At 34.6% G+C, this 10,082-nt stretch overlaps 1 long non-coding RNA gene across 6 annotated transcripts; it reads left to right on the top strand.

Annotated features, from left to right (window-relative positions):
* The first annotated feature begins 867 nt into the window (after positions 1–867).
* On the top strand, positions 868–4,931 carry LOC110909728. Of its 6 annotated transcripts, none has more exons than XR_004880880.1 (9): positions 868–1,274; positions 1,350–1,474; positions 1,728–2,365; positions 2,646–2,709; positions 2,803–2,872; positions 3,012–3,124; positions 3,229–3,300; positions 3,712–3,904; positions 4,796–4,931. It is a non-coding gene; the product is annotated as an uncharacterized LOC110909728 (long non-coding RNA). The 6 variants fall into 6 exon arrangements; XR_004880881.1 differs by lacking the exon at positions 4,796–4,931 and having other exon boundaries at positions 870–1,065; positions 1,139–1,274; positions 3,712–4,053; XR_004880878.1 differs by lacking the exon at positions 4,796–4,931 and having other exon boundaries at positions 870–1,274; positions 3,712–4,053.
* The last annotated feature ends 5,151 nt before the right edge of the window (positions 4,932–10,082 follow it).

The raw sequence follows: 10,082 nt of genomic DNA on the forward strand, positions 1-10,082 counted from the left end.
TTGTTGATTGTTTGAATGATTTTTTAAAAGAAAATGATATGCTAAATAGCATGGACACCTCCATTTACAAAGGAAACTATGGCGAAACTTTCTAAAAATTGCAACACTTAGAAAATATTTTTTTCACAAGTACTTACAAGTGTTTTTTTTAACTATGATTTTCAATATAAATTTTGCCATCAATTTTTGTAACAAAAATACAAGTATTGGAGGTTGGTTTTTGTAAATTAAATCGGACAGATATATATTTAGAATATATATTTTATACTAAAGACACTTGTGTGAATATTTGTATACGTTGCGGAATAGTTATATTATTTTAGGGTAAAATAGTATAACTTAAAAAATACCATGAAAATTACAACTCCAAAATAATACCAAAAATCACAATGAATAAATATTTAAGTTACACGCCTAATATTGTGAAGCCAAACACAAAAACGTAACTTACAAAATATTCCGGGAAATACTCTTACAAATACATTTTTGGTAAATACTATTTTGGATATGAAAGCATGAAAGTATGATTTTTACCAAGTTATATCATATTTTTGGGCCAGGAGAAAATGTATTATTATTTGGGAGAGTAAAAATATTTTTACTTGGGTTTATTAAGAAATATAGTATTTTTGGGAAAAATATATATTTTCTTGGAATGTATTTTTTTGAATAAAAATAAGGTTTATATATATATATATATATATATATATACTATATATAATATACATATCCAAAGGACTTCTTAAGGTCATTGGAATTTCCTTAAAACACCCCTAAAACATGATGTACAAGTCATTTAAGCACCAGAAAACTTCACTTTCCACTTATACCCTCACTAAAAAAAGACACGGGATTAGATTAGGGTTTCAGGGTCATTTCAAAATATTTCATATCCCGCCGCTTCACTGCTCTTATCTCTCTCTCTCTGGCGATTCAGGAACACCACTTCTCAAACCCTAATCCTAATTGCACCACTCATTTCCGTCACTTTATTCATTTCTCTTTATCTCTCTCTTGATTTCCTCTGGTTCCATCATATCTTCTTCAATATTCATTTCATTTAAGGTGGATTACTGTTAATATTTACACATATGATGGTGTGGTGGTGTTTTTGAAGTCGAATGTTATTTTAAGGCAGGTCCTTTAGGGTTTGGGTTTGCTACGAAGTCGACTCAGGAGTTTAGAAAGATGGAGCCAAATGGGCTTATGGTTAGTCGCCAAGCAAAACCGGAGAATATTTGAGGAATCAAGGCGAGATTTCATCTCGGTACCAGGTAAGTAATCCGATATTTTTTTATTCAATCGTTAGAAACATTATTCAAGAGTCCAATCTAATTCGCAATACCCAGATCGGTGGACGGTTCAAAGAATCTAGGGTTTTGATGTCAGGACCACAAGGTGAAAAACGATGATCAAAGTTGATTTGAGTCCCTTAACGATTACAGATCTATATTGACCCTCACCCTCACCCTAGGTACTTCGCGTTTCAGTTGATTTATATTTGATTATTATTGTGAATATGTTGTGAATTTCAGTTGATTTATTTATGTTTTTTTGGAAGAATCAAATCCATTTTTACTCGACCTCCATCAGGTAATGATGATTTGGAGGGTAAAAGTGAATATGACTTCTCTGACCATACTTAAAGCAAGTTGAAGATGCGGTTTTTGACCATTATTTAAACAGTTTAGTGTGGTTTGATGCCAATATTTGATTTATAATTACAGGTGATGCAAGTGTTGTTTAGATGGTTGGCTGGAAATCCTTCCCACAAATGGGATATAATGGCTCAGTATGGTTAATAGCAAGTCCTGCTGACCCTTGGTCTGATGATTATGGATACTCAAAAGAGAGTATGCAGAAAATTGGTTCTGGTGATTGTTCCAGTGTAAATTACTGATTGGGTACACATATTTCATCAGCAACTTTTGATTAATTAAGTTAAAGAACATAAAATTCACAGTGTTTTTTCAATAGCTTGAAGATTATTTTAAGAAAATTGTTGTAATTTTTGTTCTATAAGTTTGACGAGGCCAAACTATCAACCAGAAGGGCTTAATGAAGAGTACAAGATGGACTGAAGCATGGATGAGTGATAACACCTCTCCTTTATTGGTGGCTTAGTCATAAGTGGTTGATCTATTTAGACCATGATTTTGTAATTTTTTTTTTTGTTATGAAGGTTATATTGAAATGTTTAGTGCAGATAGCAAATGTAGTTGCTTGAGGACTGGATATTCAAGATGTTATTGCAATAAATTACAACTTCTTGTTGATCATATAGGATATTGTCCACATAATTGGAAGAATGGGTCGTGCAAGTAAAAAGGGTGTTGCACACGCTTTCTTCATGAAGGAGAATAAGGTAATTTCCAAATATACTTTAATTACATTCTTCAACCGTGACGACCGGGTTTGGTGCATAAAAGGGTGTTGCGCACACCATAAAATTGGAAGAATGGGTTGTGCAAATTTATTTCAATTTGATTTGGGATATTGATCATTTAGGTTTAAATTTGAAATTTATGTGGCTATTTTAAGTTAAAATGAGTTTATAGTTACTTATTTTTCTCCCCTAGCATGCTTCATCAACATGCAATGTTTCTTGTTTTTGTTGTTTTTTTCTTTCTCTGATGGATTTTAAGGCTAACGCTAGACTAGCGTTTTCTGAAAATGTTGAAAATGGAGAAGAAGAAGATGGGGATGATAGTAAGTGTAGTTAATATCCCCTTTCATTAACTGTATGATGTAAAAATAACATCTGGTTGTTTGTTTGTTGTCTTGTTTATGCAAAAACTACAGAACCAAGTGAGTTCGGGTGAAGAGGCTTTGGCAAAGATCCCACAGTTGAAACTAGCTTTCTGCCAGACAGGTATAGTGTCTCTCTGCCCCTTTTACAAGTTGCTTCCCTCAAACGCACATATTACACTACATGTGAACACAGACCTTGTAAATAAAAGAGGCATTTTTTTATGTTTAAGCTGATTAATTTTCACCATGGTGGTGTGAAGCATACTCTTTCAATGAGAGAGAGGCAGAGGAGCAAAGCTGAGCATGAAAGGTTGCGGAAACAATGGCTACGTGAGCAAGAGTGCTAGGAGAGCATGAAAAGTTATATTTGTAGGTATATGTTATGTTATGTTATGTTTAAGTTATCATTATTTTTTATATCTGCCACAACTAATCATGTATTCTCACCAACGACATACCATTTTTTACGTCTGCAAGGTTACATAAATTATAGACAATTGGAGCAAAAACTAAAGGAAAGTCCCAGAGGTTTAGTTTCTGGGCTTAAGGGTATTATATATCAATTTTACTTTTTAGAGTAAATTATGATTTTGGCCCCTGTGGTTATATCACTTTTACCCTTTTAGCCCAAAAAATAATTTTTTAACTTCTGAACCCCCAACGTCTTTTTTTCTAAACCCTTTTGGCCCCTAACACTAACCCTATCCATTAAATGTTAGGGGCCAAAAGGGTTAGAAAAAAAGACGTTGGAGGCTCAGATGTAAAAAAAATTCTTTTTTGGGCTAAAAGGGTAAAACTGGTATAACCACAGGGGCCAAAATCATAATTTCTCTTCTTTACAATTTTTGTTTATGAATTTATTTTCTACTATTTACAATTTTTGTTTATGAACTTGGAATTTCTCTTTTTTCTAATCAATATTCAGCTGCATCATTTCTCTTTCACTTGTGATGGGTTCAGGTCAGATTAGGTTTCGGACAAGCCATGTTAACAGCTGTGGTAGGGGTCCTCCTTTGGTGAGACCTATAGGAGCAACTGCAACACCATGTTAACAGCTGTGGATGGAGCTATCCAATTGGTTCCGACCGCAGAAGTGTCGTCAAGATCATAGGAGTTTGCTATAAGTAGCTTTGCTATTTGTCAGATTTACTAGGTATGGTTGTTTTTTATTTTCCCAGAATTGAATCTTTTTTAAATCTTGATCTGCATCAAACTTTCAAGATTTAGGTTTCCTCTTTTTAAAATTAACAAGATTTAATGTAAAAGATCTGTAGTTATGAACAATTTATCAAGTAATGTGAGTTTCTTGATATATCCAAGTTTGTTCTTGGATTAGGGGATGTATTTTAGGGGTGGGTCGGTATATAATTTGATGTGTGATTGGTTCACTGTTTGGGTGAGAATGTACAATATATAGTGTGCGTTTGTTGTGAGCTTTGGGTTTTAGATGTAGGGTGTGTTTATCATCGTGTTTTCAAATGGGTTTGTCATTTGTGGTGTTTTCATTGCTTTATCACGAGATGGTTTATAAATTAACATAAAACTAATATTGCGTTGTAAATTGTTGTCACCGTATCGCGCGGGTTTTCAACTAGAAAATATATAAATATATCATTTACACATAATTTTTTTTTATAATTTGTTTATTCTTGTGAGTATAAGGGTATAAATATATGGATTAATGTGTCTAGAACGGAAACAAGGCAATTGGTTTTGGATTTATTTTCAAGTCTTTTGTATACTTTATTATTACATAACAATATAAACAAGGCATGACTTGGAATTTATATTTGCCAATGGCTTTGCATGACCAGAAACCCAACACAGGAAAAACCTTATGTAACGTCTACGGCGGACGCATCGACGTCATTTCATTTATCTATGTTTTACAGTATCCCTCAGTTTGAATCCACATAATCCAAGTGTTTGGCTATTTTTGTTACAAGAGTCGATACTTTGTTTTCGTCATATAATATAGTAGTTCTAAGTATCTTTTTAATTCTAGGTGTCGTTGCATTTACATATCTATTTAAATTTTTGTTAGAAATCGGCGTGTCTGGTGCAAAGCACGGTGAACCCCCTAGAGTATTGATAAACTAACAGAAAACGAGTTCTGAGTTGTAAATTATCGGCGCCGCCCTGTACATAGCCCTAAACTCACCAACCTAAGTGATATGTTTCCCGCCGCATCGCGCAGGTAAACGACTAGTATATATATATATATATATATATATATATATATATATATATATATATTTCTAAGTAAGACTTAAGGATATATATTCTTTTTGATTAACACACCGGAATACGACGCCACTACATGGCTAGATATACAAGTACAAGAATACGGATAAACATGTATGAAATACCCCATCCTTGGGAAGGAAATACGAATACTTGAGAAGTATTATTACAAAAACATTGTTTAACAATTATTCCAAAAAAATTAAAGTCAAAATAATTATTCCTTTAACTAGTGATTATACCTTGGAGTAATGTTGAAGACTTAAAGGAAACGTAACTCAGAACGTAAATACTAAGACTAAGACAAGGCACGACCCGTTCGTCTAATAGACATTAGCACATTGTAGGTAGTCGTGTTTGCTGAAGGGATTTGAGTTACGATACTGAAGACGCAATACTGTGAGTTCATGTCCCCCTTTTCTTTTAACTGTTTTCAGTTTTATACCTCGGGGGTGAAATACATGTTACGATTATTATAAACGTTTATTACATGGTATGATTCGCTTAAGGAGGGTTTACTACTAGATCATGTGAGTGGTGGGTATAGCACTAAAGGCCATTAATCCGCATCGTAGGACCGAGGGACATGAGTGATAGATCTATTCGGGTGTAGCGAGCCCCACCCCTGAGTCCGCTGAGTGGACCATGTGGTGACTATGTCTTATTGACGAAATCTGCTAGGTTTGAAGTCTTCCTGCATCATTTCACACATACCATTGGCTTTGCAACCCAGTGGTGATATCTTTTTCCTTATTGCTACATACCAGGGACTTACATACATACTTACAACGTTTCAAAGGTTTATGCATACACACAAACGAACACATGAACTCGCTCAACTTTTGTTGATGTTTTTCAAACTACATGTATTTCAGGGAATTTGTAAAGTGGATCTGGCGGGCGTTGGAAGTTTTTATGCTGCGTTAAGAATAAAGATGTCATCCATGGTCTTTGAGTTTGGTTAGTGTGTCTTATTCATGGACGAGACACGTCTTCCAAACCTTGGTGTTATTCATTAACTTTTGACGAGTCTTTAATAAGCTCATAAACAAATTCTATGATTTGTAAAACTTGAATTTGAAGTCTACGTTTTAAAACGATGTTGTTATGTTTTACACTTATTTAATGGATGACAAACCTATGGTTTTATCATATAGTTGATGTTATGATTGAATGCAATGATATTAAGAAAGTCACACCATAATCACGCTTCCGCAAAAATCAGGGTGTGACATCTTTCTCTCTAAAAAGCCCTAAAACCAACTATATCGTTCTATGTTACTAATGCCCTGAGAAGGTTCTCTAGACAGACAAGTGTAACCAAATTGTAGATGTCGGAAGGTTCCCTCTTTCTCGCTGTCCTTGTAACCTAAAGCCACCACCCCCAGCCACTTACGGCCACCACTCAAGCCCCCACCACAACGACCACTTCATCATGCGATTCATCGTAAACTCCAATTAATCTCACAAGATTCTTCAAAAATCGGCTCTAATTGTAACCTCCGCGTCTCTCATCTTATCTCCTCAAGATTTTGCAACAATCAAGCTCATTAGTGATAAATAATAAATTGCTTATGCTCGTCGCTTTGTTTCACTCTTAAAACAGAGGAAATTTCATGGCTACAATGTTACAAACAACGACAATCACGCATTAGAGGATTCATGATCTGACTACCGACCGTCAAACCACCGTTCATCAACTCTCCGGTCATCTCACCACCACATCCTCCATCTTTTTCGCTCTAATTCACGTTTTCTGATCAGTTTCTTTCAACAGTTTCATTCCAGATCCATCTTTGGCGAAGAAAAAAGATGTAAAAAGACATAAATGCCCTCACATGAGGTGCACATGCCATACTTAACTTATAATTTTAACCTGGTTAGTGTCAAAGGACGAAAGATGTAATGAGTTTTCCAAATAAAGGACTGTGACTGTAATTATTGAAGGTAAAGGGTATCCATTGCAATTTGATACAAACATAAAGGATGAAAAGTGTTATTTACCCATATCTCTTTTATTAAACCATTGTGACATTTTTAATCGTTTAACCACCTTAGACCGGTTTGTAACTACCAAAATAGATTAGTAAGTATATAATGATCTTATGGGCATACAAAAAAGTGAAAAACACATTTTTAACGTACTTGATCATATAGTCATATAGATATACATAGTACTCAAATTTAGTACGTATCATTATTTCAATTACGTTAGTAAAGAGTTGCATGTCTATGGTGCAGGGTAAGAATTTTGCCCAAAAAAGCTACCACATTTTACGTTAATAAAGAGTTGCATGTGTCCAGGATAAGAATTTTGCCAAAAAAAAAAGCTACCACATTTATAATGAGGATAATAAGTTCTTAAATATAAAGGTTTACGTGAATACATTTTGAAATCATAGCCAGGTCTACATATAATCGTAGGATGCCACCCAACACCCATAGGCCATAGAAACAAATTTATGTATAATATAGAACCGAAACCCGAGCCACACCCTATATACATTTTTTGTAGCTATATCTACTAAATAAATAGCAAGAGTAAAACCAAAAGGATCTATATATACTCTGAAGGGTGTCAACCAACACCCGTAAAAAAATAAATTATGTATAATATACACAGATGAAACCCAAGCGACACCCTATATTTTTAGTAGCAGCGCGTACTAAATAATTAGCAAGAATAAGACCAAAAGGGATATGTACTAAAATCGTTGATCCACCTGGCTCTAAAATTCACATTGAAGTTGTTTATTTACTTTTGTAGAGACTAGAGACTATTTAAACATGAGGATTAGGATCAAATACAAAGGATCCTAATTGTAAAAAGTGTAAGAAGGATTTATATAGTGACAAGTGTCCAATAACCTAAAAAAACTCACTACACAGAAAAACCCCACCAAAAGAAAAAAAAAAAGAAACCTTAAACATCCACCACCACCAAAAACCTAAACCCCCCCCCACCCCCACATCACCCACCCAAAAAAAATAAAATTTTTTTTTTTTTTTGCCGAGGGGGTGGGGGTTTAGGTTTTTGGGTGGTGGTGGGGGTGGGTGTTTAGTTTTTTTTTAGATTTTTTTTAGGTTTTTGGGGGGTGGGGGTTGGGGGGGGGGGGGTTAGGTTTTTTTGGTGAGGTATAGTTTTTTTTTTTGTTTTTTTTTTTTGCCCGGGGGGGGGGGTGTTTAGGTTTTTGGGTGGTGGTGGGGTGGGGTGGGGGTGGGTGTTTAGGTTTTTGGTGGTGATTTAGTGGGTTTAGTTTTAGCTTATTGGACACTTGTCACTCTATAAATCCTTCTTACACTTCTTACAATTAGAAGCCTTTGTAAAATAACTTAACCCTTAAACATGAAATCTTACACTCGTCAATCAGTAAAGATATAATTAACAAATGCAGGAAAAGCCATGATAAAAATCAACATCCAAGTATTGAAAAGACTAGACCGTTGTACTAAATTTGAGATAGGTACCTAAAATTATGGTCGTCTCCGAGAATGATAAAAAAAATTTGGGCCCTGGGCGAAACAAAAAAATTGGTATAATATAAACTCATCAAATATATATCAAGAAACCACAATACGACATGCTAATCATGGGGTTTGAACTCGTGACCTCAAGATTATAACCCAAAACATTAACTAATTAATCATATAATCATCTTGTTAACAAGATCGAAGAGTCAATTAATTAAGTGAATTAATAGTTCAAAACAGTTTACGAAATAAAAAATGAATGGGATTAACTGAAAATGGTTTAGGAAATAAAAATGTAAAGAAAGGGTTTAGAACTCATGACCTTGGTTTTCAAATTTGAGTATCTTAACAATTGAACTAACTTCATTTTTGTTACTAAAGTCATTTATTAAACATTTAAGATAACAGTGCTCATTTAAAAATCTTGACCCTAAATTTTTGTTGGGCCCTATAAACCTTTTGGGCCTTGGCGTCTGCCCGGGCTGCCCAGCCCACAAAGCCGGGCCTGCCTAAAATGTTTAGTGTACAATGTTGTGAATCAGGGCCGGCCCGTTAATGTTATAGGGTGAGGCGAGCGCTTAGCGCCTCCAGAAAAAAGGGCCTTCGATTTATTTAAAAATATTTATATAGATTCGTATAATATGAATATTATATATGCTGTGATAAACTTATCCATTAATATCAGCATAGCATGGTGGTAAGAAGAACACTGCATCTGTGTATAGTGTTGGGTTCGAATCCTAATAGCAATATCTTTTTATTATCCATTTAACAGTATTTGAAAACAAGTCCGTTGTTAATATATTTTGAAAACAACTCCTTGTGAATAAGTTTACAAAACAAGTTACATAGAGTGTCGGATCCTAAAGCATACATATTTAATTAATGATTTTATTAAAACATGATAAGAGGTTTTTATCCATATTTGTGTGTTAGCCTAAACTAGATATCAACAATTAACTATAGTTACTAATCAAATTTGAAAACCATGTGGTTGAAGGTAATGAACCGAAATGATCGAAATAAACAAAATTTCTCAGAATTGAAGCAACAATTGCCCCACGGTGGGCGCCAAACTGTTTTGGTCAAAAATCACACAAGGATAATGCAACCAAATCTGATTTTGTGAGGTATGATGCTTGGTTAATTGTATGAACGACAAGTATATGAAATCAACGATGAACACCGAGATTTATACGAGGAAAAAGCCCTTGATCTTTAGAAGATCTCCGGCATAAAAAACCTCGGGTGATGGAAACTACCGATCACCAACTATATTGCATAAAAAAGATTACAACTTTGGAAGATATTGAGCTTGTTACAATGAATTCTAGTGTGTGTGCGTTTGAGAGCGAGTAGCAGAGGTGTTGTGACGAAACTTGTGTGTTTTTTCAGCTCAATCTCCCCTAAAATAATAGGAAAAACTGCTAACAACTAACTTTGCGAAAAATAAGGAAGCTCCCACATTCTTTTCCCATAACCGTCATGAAAATAGCACATGTGGGGCATCTTGAAGGAATATTCCCGAGATTCTAGCTGAGAATTAGTCCACAACGTCCATTTCCTGCATATAAAACATGAAAAACGTGATAATTGTTAGAAATCATAAGTTCTGT

The sequence above is a fragment of the Helianthus annuus genome, chromosome 15, assembly GCF_002127325.2.
Source record: "Helianthus annuus cultivar XRQ/B chromosome 15, HanXRQr2.0-SUNRISE, whole genome shotgun sequence".
NCBI classification, from domain to species: domain Eukaryota; kingdom Viridiplantae; phylum Streptophyta; class Magnoliopsida; order Asterales; family Asteraceae; genus Helianthus; species Helianthus annuus.